Here is a 14963-nt window from a genome sequence, read left to right on the forward strand (position 1 = left end):
ACAATGGGAAAAAATGAAAAACAAACGTCAGTTGCCCTTAAAGATATTATTGGCATATTTTTACCAAACAACAAAGATCCAATATACGAAGATATTATAAGTGACATGTTCGATAAATTCAAAGAGCTGGGTCATAATATGAACTTAAAGGTTCATTTCTTATACTCATGTATTAACTATTTTCCTGAAATTCTTGGTACCGTCAGGTAAGAACAAGGGTAAAGGTTTCTTCAAGACAACAGGGAAATGTAGAGAAAGTATCACGGAATGTGGGACATCAACATGAAAACTGATTGCTTTTGGTCGTTGAAACGATATGCTCCACACGAAATATATAAAAGAGAGACCACAGCATGTAGTTTTGAGAATACAAGACATAGAATTCAAACAAAAAACAGGATGAATGAAGATGGACATTTGTTTGACATCAATATTCTTTTCTTTTCTTCAGTTTATTTGTATTTTTGTTAAAATCGTAATAATAAAAATGTTCAATGTGGTAAACAAATAATAATTTGAAATCGGTAAGAGTGGCCTCGGAAGGCCAGGTGGTTAGAGCAAAGTCACGTGTTTGAATTCCGTCACACCAAACATGCTCCCCTTACAGGTGTGAGGTCGTTATAATGTTACAGTCAACCTCACTATCCGTTGGTAAAAGAGTAGCCCAAGAGTTTGCAGTGGGTGGTGATGATTAGCTCCCTTCCTTCTAGTCTTACCTTGTTAAATTAGGAATAGCTGACACATATAGCCCTGGTGTAGGTTTACTCGAAATTCCCAACAAATCAAATTAATCCAAGTAAGGGGATTTTCCCTCTCGATTTGTAAAAAAAATTCTTTACGTGATAAAAAGTGATTATTATTTTTTAAGTCTGTGTAGTTGAATTATGAAAAATCCGGTATAAAAATACAACAACTTGTATAGAATTTAAATTTGCAGGCCTGTATAATTTATTCATTCAGTGCCTCATGAGTTCATGCCTGAAAAAATTCAAATATTAGTAAGAACACTATAGAATGCATAGAAAATATTAAATAATATTATTTTGGCTTCGAAAAAGGTTTCCGACATCACTTTGTAGTTCAAATTATGTTAAATTAAATATCTATATTCTGTAAACATGGTAGATTTTTATATATCATTCGTATAATTATAGAGGGATGGAAAGGTTTTGGTCATATTTTCGTGTCAGTTATTCTAAAATAGAACGCTTATGCTTTGCAGAATACAGTTTTGTGATATTTAACGATTACAGTATTAACATTTACTCAATCGATATTAAGCCTAATGACTGTTAAAAAACTGCCGAAAATGGATATTTTGGTACCAATGAACCATGTGATAAAATATCTAATAACAGAAAAAGTCTACCCAACTTATTTATACAAACTGTTTTTATGTTAATCAACTGTCGTTTTGAATTGTTATACTTCTTTGAGACTCTGCTCAAAACTTCTGGACGACACAGAATTTTTCGCATTTATTTTTCCTTGTTTAAACTTACCTACTGATCATGGTTGTGCCGGTTTATGTTGTACGAAATTATTTCGTCCTAGATTAATGAACATCCAGAATTAAGGATATCAAGATTTGAAGTTTGAAGATAAATTCTATTTCAAGATTAATTTTTACACCTCACTTCAGCTTCTGTAAAAGAGAAGTTAACCTCTACATTTTTTTCCATAGACAACATCGACCAGTTGGTGGATAACAAAAGGGGTGACTCAAAGAGTATTTAAAGAAGGCTCAAATATTTCATTGGTTTTGATCAACTACTATTAGATGATTACAAAAAGAGACATGGTATATCTCAACCACCTAGCGAACATCACTTCCATAGTATAACCACAAAAAACTAGCTGTAAACATTGCACTTACAAATTATCTGTTTTAAATGTCAAGTCTATTTCTCCCATATTTGTAATTCTATTGTCACAGTCCGCTCAACGGTAAGTTAGTATTACTACTGAGAAGAAAAACAATAAATTTTCCAAATATACAAAGTGAGATCCATAATTCAGTTTAAGAAACTATGAACTAAAGTTCAACTGACATCGTGAACTAATACAGATCAAGAATTGATGCAAGTCCACTGAGTCCACTTATTATGGAATGATAATTTTAGTATTATCATAACAACAAAATTTTAAAATTTAACAATCGCAACATGGTAGTATACAGATCTACATCCAACTTACCTTTCGTTAAGCACAATGATAAACCATTTGTAGGAAGAACTACAAAACTAGTGATACAAAGGAATCTTTTCAACTCCATAGTGGTAATATGGTTACTTAAAGTTTTAGATAAAAACGTATTTATATTTCCATGGAATTTTACTAGTTAGACTTAATTGCTAATTCTATATCTTTCGTACAAATTCACAAACTAAAAATTAATAGTACCGAACTAACAAACAAGCTGAGAGCAACATACAGACTGAATACACTTAGCACACATTACTCGTTCACTGATTAACAAACTCACGAATGAATATTCTACTCTAGTTTAACTGGAATTACACTGTTAGAACTGTTCTAAAACTTTGACGAAAATTTTAAACTCTGAGCTACGTGCTCTGAGGCCACATACCACAAACACTAAATTTTAAAACCATAGCCTACAACAATACTTTCAAGTCAACTAAACATATACCACTGAAACTATATTAACAAAGACAAACAATCGTAAAAAGTTAAAATCTTAGTAAAGAAGTTAAACATAATGAGATACATATTCGTATTTACCCAACTATACTTTGAAAACACCTTAAGCTTAAAGCACTGTGTACCTGTGTCGATTCTAAAAATGTAGACTCATTATCCTCGGATTCAGGACATCTGATAAAAACCAGTGTAATTTTTATAAATTTAACTTGAAAGCTGTTTACGATTAAGAATATTCAGAATATACGCTAGATTTTATCATGTTGAAGAAGGTCTTGGATTTCTATATACTGGAGAAGTGTTTTTTAAAGTGTCAGGCACAACCTCCAGGTGGCGGAAATGATGTCTTGGAGGGGCGGAAACACGATAGAGTCAGTAGTGCAATAATGCAACATTAAGTGTTTTAGTACATTTTTAGTAGTGAAAATAATAAGTGGTTACGAACATGAATGTAATAGTTAAATGTGTATCCATTTTGTATATATCTTATCACTTAATTCACTCTTTTGAGAAAAAAAAAAAAACAGACGGGGTGCGCATGAAACATATTTATTAACTGGGCGTAGAAGACAAAAGTTTTGGAAACGATGGACTAGATTGTGATGAAACGCGACAACACCTGGTGCTAGATGGTCGCCATCTATCGAGATATTTTGAAACAGAAACGATATTCATTTTCAGAAATATGCTTATTATCAGAAGTTTTCTGCAATACAAGACCGACAATATTTAATTTTATTTACAGGACCAACAGTGTTACTTGGACGTAATGCTGCACCAAACATCTTCCCGAAATTCTCATAATTTTAAATTTGGTTCAAACCTTATTTTCTTAACTTTGTAAATGATATTTGTACCTATATGTAATAGATGTGTACATTTCTGAACAAACTACAGGTACATCTAATTATTCAATTCACGAAAATGTTTAAAAATTATAAACTTTAAAAACAATATTCCTTTTAGCATCTTCATGAATGTTGCATGTGAATTAGTTTTTACTCAATCTGTAATAGATGATTCACGATGTTAATCAAATACAGAGTCTCACATTTAAAAAATAAAATAAAAATTGTAACCAGTGTGATTCTAGCTGTTTTTATCTTGTAACGTTTCTGAACATAACTGTTAGGACGTTTTGTTATCAGAAATATCAGTTTTACCATTTTTTTATTTAGTTCTTGTTAATCACGAAGATACACAATAAACTATCTGGACTTTGGCCACACGTTTTTTTTAGCGTTATAAACATCCAAATACTTTCCACTGAGTTACCAGTAGGGACAGCGGTTAGCTTTTTAAAATCCGTTTCATTAATTTTAAGACTTATATGACTGTTGTTGGTAGTGATTTGTACAGGGGATTAGTTGAATGGGTTCAACCCTTTACCGTCCTGCCTTTATGATATAAAACTATTATTTTTCTCTATCATGAAAATTGTCAACAACTACTAAAAGATACGCCTGATTCAATACTAAAAGATACACCTGATTCAATACTAAAAGATACACCTGATTCAATACCTTGCTCGCTGCGAGTAATTACGAAAGAAAAAAGGATTTCATCTTTAAAATAAATGAAACAGAAGGTTTTGTAGAACTTTATAGTAAAATATGAAATAATGATTGGAATATGGTATTAAGTACCAAAAAAGAGAACTTATTGCTTATTTTTAGATCATAAAAGTGTTTATAAGACCAAGCAAATATGAATAAAAGAGTACCTGTTTACTTCTTATGGACTTTGTTTACCCTATATGTACCAAAGGTAACCCATAGTCCCTATAGTCTTCCCTAGCATCCTTCCCCCCGACAGAAAAAAGCTTGTCTTAGAGTGCTTGAGTGAAGTGCCTTTTTAGTACGCTTCTGTCATTTTAACGACCGCTTCATATTACTGGCTGTTAGATTGGTAGAACTGTGTTTTGTTCACACGTGAGAAACGTTCATTTGCAGATAAACAACAACTGTGATATTCAGTTTAGTTATATCACACATTAGTTATATCTTTCAACTAGACCTTGCATCCTCCTCAATATAATTTTTAGAAACTGTTGTTTTTACTTTCTGTCACTATTTAACATTATTGTGGTGACTGTAATAGAAGTAAAAGTTTCTCACAGTATTTTAGCCTTTAAGAGGATAAAGCTGTACAATATGTATACAATATTCTGTCTTTAAGGAGTTAAGGCTATACCATATGTTAAAGGCCTCACAAGATTTTGTCTTTCAGACAAACGCAACAAGTGAATGTACTTTCGTCTTACTATATAGGACGTAGCATGTATATATGTATTTACATAACGTTAGTAACTTCCACTTGTTTCAAATTGAATTGTATTAGAAACATAGCGCAATGAATTCTAATTATGAAACGAGTTCACATTAATATAATTTCAATTTATTATTATAACTTTCTAATTTATATTGCTTCTGCCACAGATTTCAAATCAGAATCCCTGCTAAATTAATGTATTTATCCAGGGTATGTTTGTTTTATTAATGTATTTATCTAGATCGATTCTCTTACATTAAAGAGTTTATTCAGATCGATAACTCAACAATAATGTGTTTATTCAGCAGTTCTGTTATGCAAGGAAACGACTTTGTACAATTGCAATTCAGTAGTGATTACGTAGTCTAGTATAATCGATTCCTGAAAACTGTAACATCACTGACATTTAGAATATACAAAATTTGTAAAAAAGTAAAATTCTTGTTTTTATTTTCATCTTTTATTAGAGAATTATTTTTATTTAATTGTGACATTTTATATTGTTTTTTGATTATCGGACATTTGAAATGCTTGTTTTTAATGTTTCGTACTTTACATTAATGTTCAAAGTTATTTTTATCAACAGCACATTTTTACTTTCTCTTAATGATTTATGTTTCACGCTTACAAGTTTATCTGATCACCTATTTCACAACATTTTTGCAATAATTTTGTTTCACTAAAACAAAATAATAGTACTTCAACCACGACTACGTCTGTCATATTAGAGCAACTCTGAAAAGCCACGAAATTTCGCTAAAGACCTCTTTGGCACTGGATATGAAAGATTAAGTGTGGTTAACATAATATAGCATTCTTCTCTACTCATAAATTCTTAAATTACTATTTTGTTTTCATCTCTTTGTCTTTAAATACAATTATAAAATATATTACTTTAACATTTTGTAAGACACTAAAGCAATAAAAACTGAGTTGATGATGTATAGAGCTTCATTATTTTCATTGTATGTGTGGTATGTAGTTGACTGTCTAGTACTTATCTGTCATGTTTAGAAACATATACCAGTAGTACTTCTTAACCGGTCCGGCATGACCAGGTAAATAAGGCACTCGATTCGCAATCTGCGGGTCGCGAGTTCGAATCCCCCGTCACACCAAATGTGCTCGCAATTTCAGCCGTAGGAGCGTTATAATGTAACGGTAAATCCCACTATTCGTTGGTAAAAGAGTAGTCCAAGAGTTGGTGGTAGGTGGTAATGACTAGCTGTCTTTCCTCTAGTCTTAATCTGCTAAATTAGGGACGGCTAGTACAAATAGCCCTTGAATAGCTTTACGCGAAATTCAAATCAAACTTCTTAATCTTGTTATTGAAGTTTTATACAAACATCAGTTACCAATCTTTAATTAAGATTAAATACAAATTGTTATTCTGAAAACATTAGTATGTATCCTATGATGTAGTTTTGTTCTGTTTTTTACCGTGAAGAATGTATAGTACATACTGTGAAATTCATTTGGAAACAGTTTTCTGTTGAAGACTTAAACACGCCACCTTAAGTCAAATAATATAATAATAGAAACGTAAAACTATTTGCTTAACCTTGATAAACATGCCAGAATGTTCTTTTAGAGCCTCACTAGGGTAAACTGTACGCCACATGGTGATCAGTGGTCTGCACTCAGTCTTATTATTTTTCCAAACTATTCACAGGCTTTCATCTCCGTCTTGTTTAGCATTTTCACAGTATTGTTTATTTTACCATATAACACAAAGAACTGTTTAGAATATATCAGTACTGGCTGTCATAAAATATATTTTATGTGGTTTTATTTGTTCTAAATACAAATCATATCTGGTTTTGATTTTTTTCATTAAAATCTAAAACATTCAAAATATCAACGCTTCTTATTTGATACACAAGGTTACATTGTTTGTTTTTGAATTTCGCGCAAAGCTGTGTGTGTGTGTGTGTTTCTTATAGCAAAGCTACAAAGGGCTATCTGCTCAGCCCACCGAGGGGAATCGAACCCATGATTTTAGCGTTGTAAATCCGGAGACATACCGCTGTACTATCGGGAGACTCGCGCAAAGCTACTCGAGGGTTCTCTGCGCTAATCATCACCATCCACCGCCAACTCTTGGGCTACTCTTTTACCAACGAATAGTGGGATTTACCGTAACATTGTAACGCCCTCACAGCTTAAAGTGCGAGCATGTTTGGTGAGACCGGGATTCGAACCCGCAACCCTCAGATTACGAGTCGAACGTCTTAACCTACCTGGCCATGCCGGGCTGGGTTACATTGATTTCTGTTTTACAGTTTGGATTATATGAAGTGAAATGACGTCGTGGTTCAGGTAAAACAATGCAGTGAATGTAGCAAAATTTGGATCAAGTAAAGAAAAAAAACAACAACCTTTAATTCGGAATTACTGGAAAAGTTACCATATTTACAATGTTCGTACCAATGTACACTGATCCCCCCAAAAAACAACAGCCATATCATTGAAGAAATAACAATCTTTTTTTTTAAGACAATTACCTCAAGTTCATGTTACGCCCGTCATAATTAGATATATGAATTAAATACCGTGATTAAATTTTTCTATAAACATTAATTTCTTTGTGATGGCAGACCTTATCGACAAATATAACTTAAAGCCTCAAATATATATTTTTATAATTTCTTAATGTTAATATTTCATGGTATACACATACACACATATATATGCAGGTTTCGAATATGCAAGTCATTGGATAACCATGGATGAAATAAATTCGCCGAAGAGCAGAATATATTTGAACTATATTAAACTATTCTTTAGCATCTGTAGGAATTGTGAAGCCACTAACAAAGGATTGTTTGTTTTTCGTATAGCAAAGCCACAAAGGGCTATCTGCGTAGCTCACCGAGGGGAATAGAACCCCTGATTTTAGCGTTGTAAATCCGGAGACATACCGCTGTACTAGCGGGGGGGCACTAACAAAGGATTGCGTTTGACCTTTAAATATTGATACACTCAGATTATAAGGAGATATTCAAATAGGTTATTTAGAATTTAAAAAAGAATCACTTTTATACTCATTATGACTGGAAAATAAAATAATATGGATCACCATGGGGCACCAAAACTATTCAAAAAGAAATTTGGAACAAGTCGTACCCAATTCGAGCCAAAGAGAGTGTGGCATCTTGTAAGAAGTGAGAATAAACGAAAATAATTAGCTGTGATCAAAGATATCCATGTGCCTCAGGCAACAGTATGCGACATAATCAAGAAGAATCTGCATCCGAAAAAGCAATACAAGTGACATAAATACACGTTGCTTCCATGACATTTCATTTCAACCATCGCATATCTCAAGGAACTGGAGAATGAAATAGGTGTTCCTGCTATTTCATAAAAGACATAATTTTCACCACATGTGGCATCTACAAATTTCTACGTGAACGTACTGTTGAAACGAGAACAGCGAAACTGTAATCTTAATCCAGCAGGGAAGAATGGTGCTCTCTTGACACGATAGCCTTACCTTTAGCAATGGAACCTACGCTGCAGGCTAATGTCAAGATACATGGCCGTCAAACAGTGCATGACAAGACATGACGAGGTAAGCTGTAACGACGTGGTGAGGCTCCAAAATCATTTTAACATAAAGTGCACATCCTCTGTCTATATCTAGCCTTTCACTCTTCTCTCTCTCTATCTCTATATTCATAAACCTTGCTCTTTTTCTTTGTTTATCTGTCTATCAGCTACTCTGTATAACCGAAGGCACATTATCTATTCATCCATTTCTTCAACGATCGTCATTTGTTATCAGTAGAATATTATACACATTGCAATGAGCAATCAATAAATAAGAGCTTCCGGTTATGTGTTCGTGTTCGACCAAATTTTACATGTATTAAATCAAAAAATATATTTTAATATATTTTAAATAGAGAATATGTTGAAAATTAGTTGTGTAACATATCACTTTTTTAAACCTACAGATAGTTTTTTATTTTTTTATTAGTGTCAGTTGTTAATGAGCTTTGTGACTACACATTTTTTAAATGTACAGAGAGTCAGTTAAAGATGAATTGTGTCTTGTTTGTTGTTATTTACTTTCGCGAAAAGCTACACGAGGGCTATCTGCGCTAACTTTCCTTAATTTAGTACTGCAAGGCTAGAGGGAAGGCAGATCGTCATCACCACCCTCCGCCAACTCTTGGGTTACTTGTTTACCAAAGAAAAGTAGGATTAACCATAACATTATAACGCCCCTAGGCTGATAGGACGAGCATGTGTGTTGTGACGGAGGTTCAAGCCCGTGACCATCAAATTAGAAGTCAAGTACCCTAACCACCTGGTTATGACGTGTGATAACTTGTGTAACAACTAATTTTTTAAACCTACGAATACTTTTCATTTTAACTTCGGGATCTGCTTATTAGTGGCGTGTTATTACAGCTTTGCTGCTGTACATTTAGTTCAGTACCTACGTTTGTTTCAGTGTAGTTTACTTTTCTTGCTTATGGTTATATCGTTGGCTGTGTATTGGGCAAATCCCAGCTGTTCTCGGAATTTGTAGAATATTCTTTAAAGTAAAAGTCAACAATATTTGTTTTGCGAAAACATTGTTGAAATTTCTATAAACTCCCGTTAATCCTATACAAAATGGCTAGCTGAGTTATGGAAAAAGATTATTACTGGGCAGCTACAATCAGTGTGCTATAGATTTAGGAAGCTATAATTGTGATTAACGCCTATTAATCGGAAAAAAAAAACACTACAGAATTTGACCAAAAACGTTTATAGATTTCAAACGTTACAAATCATAAAACTTCAATGAATTGCTTTGGACATTATTATTTCTAGAAAGACATTAAATATCTCGTTCAATATGAAGTGAACTTGTAACCGGTGTGAGGCTAAGAGAACTAACTAACTTAAGCGAAGTGTGACAGTATCAACTCATAATTAATTTGTTCATCTTTGACCTGAATTTTCGATAAAATATCAATTCTAGACTGGATATAAGACTCAATATCGTTTGTAAGTTTGCAAAATTGTTGTATATAAACCATCATTTGTAATAAATGTTAGTAATAACCTTTATTATGAAGTGTATTATTATTTTGTATATTAACATATATTTGTGTTGTCAAAAAAATTGTGTGTATCAATCTTGTTGACAAATACCATAAACTTGATACATATTAACAGATAATTAACTTCTAAATTCAAGTTCAAATTTCCGGTTATTTGAGATAGTATAAGTAGCATACGTAACGTAAGAAATCGGAGACTCGTACTAAATGAATAGTAGTAATAAGTAACAGGTATAATATTTGTTTAAATTCATAGATATGTTGTTTTGTTTTTAACTTGAATACCTATTGAAAATGAATATTTCCTGTTTCAAACCTATCGACACTTCTGATTTTTTTAACTTCAGGATAAGTAACATTGTTTAAATTCCTACACACCTTTGTTTCCTGTTATTTATCATATAAAAACCAACTGAAGATGAATAGCATCTGGATACTTATGTATATATTTAATAGAGGACCTATTGAGAATTACTAGCATAACATTGCAGTGTGTTAAACCTACGAATACTGTTGTGTTTTTCAATCAGTGATATATCGAAGGTGAGTTGTGTAATATCTCTCTTTTTAAATTTATACATAGTTGTTTTTTTAAATGGAAGAGCTAGTGTTGATGAATGATGTAACATATCCTGTTTTAAACATATATATTTTTGAGTTTTAAGATGTTATCTCATCTCTTCAGAACAAAGGTGCCCTGGAAGTTCTGTGAATTACGACCGAATTCCGAGACATGCATATAAGAAAATAGCACTGACCTGTATTACAGAACAGTGTTAAAAACTTACTTATTAGTCAGTCTCAGTTCAAGGCCTTGGCAGATGAGTCATCCAGGCTTCTCGAAAAAGGTAGGGTTAGAAAGTCAAACTCACGAATTTGTGCGTGGGTTTACCCCTGCATTTTAATAGACGGGTTAGTTTAACATCATGTGGAATTTATATTTGGCATGGCACCAATCTTTTTTTTTTTTTCCTTTTTCGTTTTCATACTTAGCTTTACTGAGATATATTTACTTGTTTTAAAGTGTTATACATTTATTACAATAGCATTTACAGGATGAACAATGACTAATGTTCTTGAAACATTCATTTGATCTGAAAATACCACAAATATGTGAGAACTAACTAAATAACACTGCACAACAAAGTTTTTGCTTCTTGAACACTGTTGGTAGATTTTTGGCTGCTGACCACGAATATCACATCCAAATATGCCTATCACGTACCGTTTCATCGAAATATTCAGTTTCACCAGGACATTGCTACAATGGCAAAACGATATCAGGGCAACTGGAATCCGTCAATGCTTGCTGACTACTATTGGACACTGCAACGTGATGTACCGGGTATTGAATACAAACGAAAATCAAGAGCAAAACACTTTTAATTATGTTTAACTTAATAGCGTATTAGAAACCTAAACGTAATTAAATACCTTATTGCTGGTAAACAGTTAACTGTCTGTTTCTCAGAGTTCCTACGTGATGAATCAAAACCAAAACTATATCTGTGCATACCCACCAGATACCTGTCACAATCAGCAAAAACTTTTCAAAAAAAATTGTTGTGCAGTGTTACCTTACAATTTACTGTGTTAGTAGTGGACTAACATCTGTGGCCTCAGTCTGTCGGTAAAAAAAACTCACTGTTAGCCCTAGTTAAGAACTTAAAATAATGTGAATGACTACTACGTCAAACTTAACTAAGGTTTGTGCAGCTCGCATATTCTGTGGCACAAGCCCAAATCCACCTTGTTAACAAGGACACAACTAATTCAACAATTTGAATTATTATATAAGCAGTTCTGTAGCTTTAGATTTGAAGACATGCTGTGTTCTACGTCTATGAATTAAAATATATCTTAATGGGAATGATAATTTGTAGCTTTTTGGTTTTTTATGTAAGGTTTGATTATTTTCTATCGTATGAGCTGTTCGGATATACTTTGTTTGTCAAGGTGATAATACTAGCAATAAAACATTTCTTCTTAGAAGTTTATTCACGTCATCATGATGCTGAAACCTATATGTATTTATGGTTTTTTAAACATCAAGATCTCGATAAAATTTCTCAAGATTAAACTAAAGAAAACCTGAAAATGTCTCTGTTTATTAATTTTCTAAAGATACAACTCAGCTGATAGTTTCATGTACTCATCTTATGCATCACAGCAGTGTTTCTAAAAAAAATCAACAAATGTTTTGTTTTACTAGTGATTGTCATCTACTCATTTTAAGGCCCGACAGTGATATTTCTACCATAAATCAATCAAATTTGTTGTTACTAAAGTTGCAGTTGTAAATAATTTAATGTTATACATTTATTTTAATATGTTTATTTCAGTTTGATATATAAAGAAATGCATGTAACGCAAATGTGCATTGCAAAAGTCCCATCTGTTCCCTAAATTTGTAAAAGATTATCGATCGTAAGAATCAACAATGTATGTATGTAAGATACTTGTAATTGACAATATTAGTGCCAGATGAATTTTCGAGGATCTTACCTAATTAGTATAAAATGTAGCCATCGCAACAGGAGTGGAGACAGTTAATAATATTGTTGGTATACTATAAACCTCGGAAGATATAATTATGATAAACGCTTATTAATCAGAAAACTACAGATATTTGACCAGGAACGTTTATATATTTCTAATATTACAAACCGTCTAACTTTAGTTTATTAACTTCGGACGTTAGTATTTCTACGAGGACATCAGACATCTTCGTCGGAAAAATTTCAGCTTGTAAACAGCTTGGGACAAGCTATTAAGCAAATTGTAACAACACCAACATAGAATTCGCTCCACGTGAGCCGTCGATAAAATATCCAGTTTTAGTCAATAATAAATTTTAGATAGAAGACTCAGTATTGTTTGTAAGTTTGTAAAATTCTCTTTTATAAATTATTATTTGTAACAACCGCTTTTATGAATTGTGTTGCTATTTGTATATTAAAATAAATTTGTGTTAAGATAGAATATTGTGTGTATCAATCTTATTGGCAAAAATCATAAATTCGATACAATTAACTTCTAAATTCAAATCAAAATTTCTGGTTATTTGTGATCGTAAATTCATAATCTGAATGAGAACTTAAACCAAAATAGATATATGTATACATGCATGTTTATGTTGATTAACATACGTAACACAATAAACTGGAGGCTCGTCCGAGATAAGTTATAATACGCAACACAGTTAATAAAACACGGAACCTTTATCTAAAAAAACAACAACTAATTTTATTTAAGCCGAGCTCATAAGTGTGATATACAGAAGTCTATGCTTTCAATATTCCTTTTGTATCACGCGATCCAACAACATATTGAAATTAGTTTCACCAAACAAAAAAAGAATTCGCAAGCGCAGTAACATTACACTTATTCATGTTGCTTGAATACATATAATTGAACAGTTAAACAATCATCTCAAACATTAAAAATATGCTTAACCAGCGAAAGAATCATATTATCCAAATGGTAATGTATTCCTAAAACATCAAAAACTTTAAAAGAAATGTGTATATAATTCTTCTTTTTTTTTTATCTTACGTTTCCAGCAGTTTACGGTTGTTTAAAGCAAAACCATTCTTCACCGATATCATCACACATTATTTTTAATAATCATTCTTTCTAAGCCGTTTTATGTGCTTAACTAATAAAAAATTCTGTATTTAAAAGTCATTTATATGCCACATAAAATCGTTTTATTACCGTTTTAATTCTTGATGATTACATTTTAATTGCTACATTTTTTCAAAACTACAAACATAATCTGAATGATAACTTAAACCAAAATAGATATACGTATACATGCATGTTTATGTCGATTAACGACACTAACAATTCGAATTCATCAAAGGCATTTTAATATCTTTTCTAGTTGGTAGAGAAATAGTTTGTCAATAATATAATAAAAAACGTGAATTCCGATTGAATTTCGATATTTTTTAGTTGTGTCGGTTGAAGATGACTTGTATAACAACTCATTATTTTAAGCATACAGATACTTCTGTTTTTAAGTTCAGGACTTTTAAAGTTGTGTCTGAAACAGTGTTTAGACCTTGTCATTATTAGAGTTCAGTAAAAGTAGTGTTTAGACCTTGTCATTATTAGAGTTCAGTAAAAGTAGTGTTTAGACCTTGTCATTATTAGAGTTCAGTAAAAGTAGTGTTTAGACCTTGTCATTATTAGAGTCCAGAAAAAGTAGTGTTTAGACCTTGTCATTATTAGAGTCCAGAAAAAGTAGTGTTTAGACCTTGTCATTATTAGAGTCCAGAAAAAGTAGTGTTTAGACCTTGTCATTATTAGAGTCCAGTAAAAGTAGTGTTTAGACCTTGTCATTATTAGAGTCCAGAAAAAGTAGTGTACAGACCTTGTCATTACTAGAGTCCAGAAAAAGTAGTGTACAGACCTTTTCATTATTAGAGTTCAGTAAAAGTAGTGTTTAGACCTTGTCATTATTAGAGTCCAGAAAAAGTAGTGTACAGACCTTTTTATTACTAGAGTTCGGGAAAAGGACAAGAAATGGTCAGCTAGCCCCTGAAGAAGAAAGGTCTACCTTTCGAAGGCGCTCACACTTTAGGATTGTTATTAATTTCTATCAAAACTTCTTGAATCTACGTAATCTGAGGATCACGGGTTCGAATCCCCATCGCACCAAACATGTTCGCCCTTTCAGCCGTAGAAGTGTTGTAATGTGATGGTCAATCCCACTATTCGTTGGTAGAAGAGTAATTCAAGAGTTGGCGGTGGGTGGTGATGACTAGTTGCCTTCCCTCTAGTCTTACACTGCAAAATTAGGGACGGCTAGCGCAGATAGCCCTCGGGTATCTTTGCGCGAAATTCAAAAAACCAAAGAAAAACCGTTTTCTTTTTTCATTCATTATCTCGGTATTCTGATTACTAAGAATAGCTTTAAAACATTCGTTCAAATAATAAAAAGATAAACCTATTAACACAATC

This window comes from Tachypleus tridentatus, chromosome 13, assembly GCF_004210375.1.
Source record: "Tachypleus tridentatus isolate NWPU-2018 chromosome 13, ASM421037v1, whole genome shotgun sequence".
In the NCBI taxonomy this organism is placed as follows: domain Eukaryota; kingdom Metazoa; phylum Arthropoda; class Merostomata; order Xiphosura; family Limulidae; genus Tachypleus; species Tachypleus tridentatus.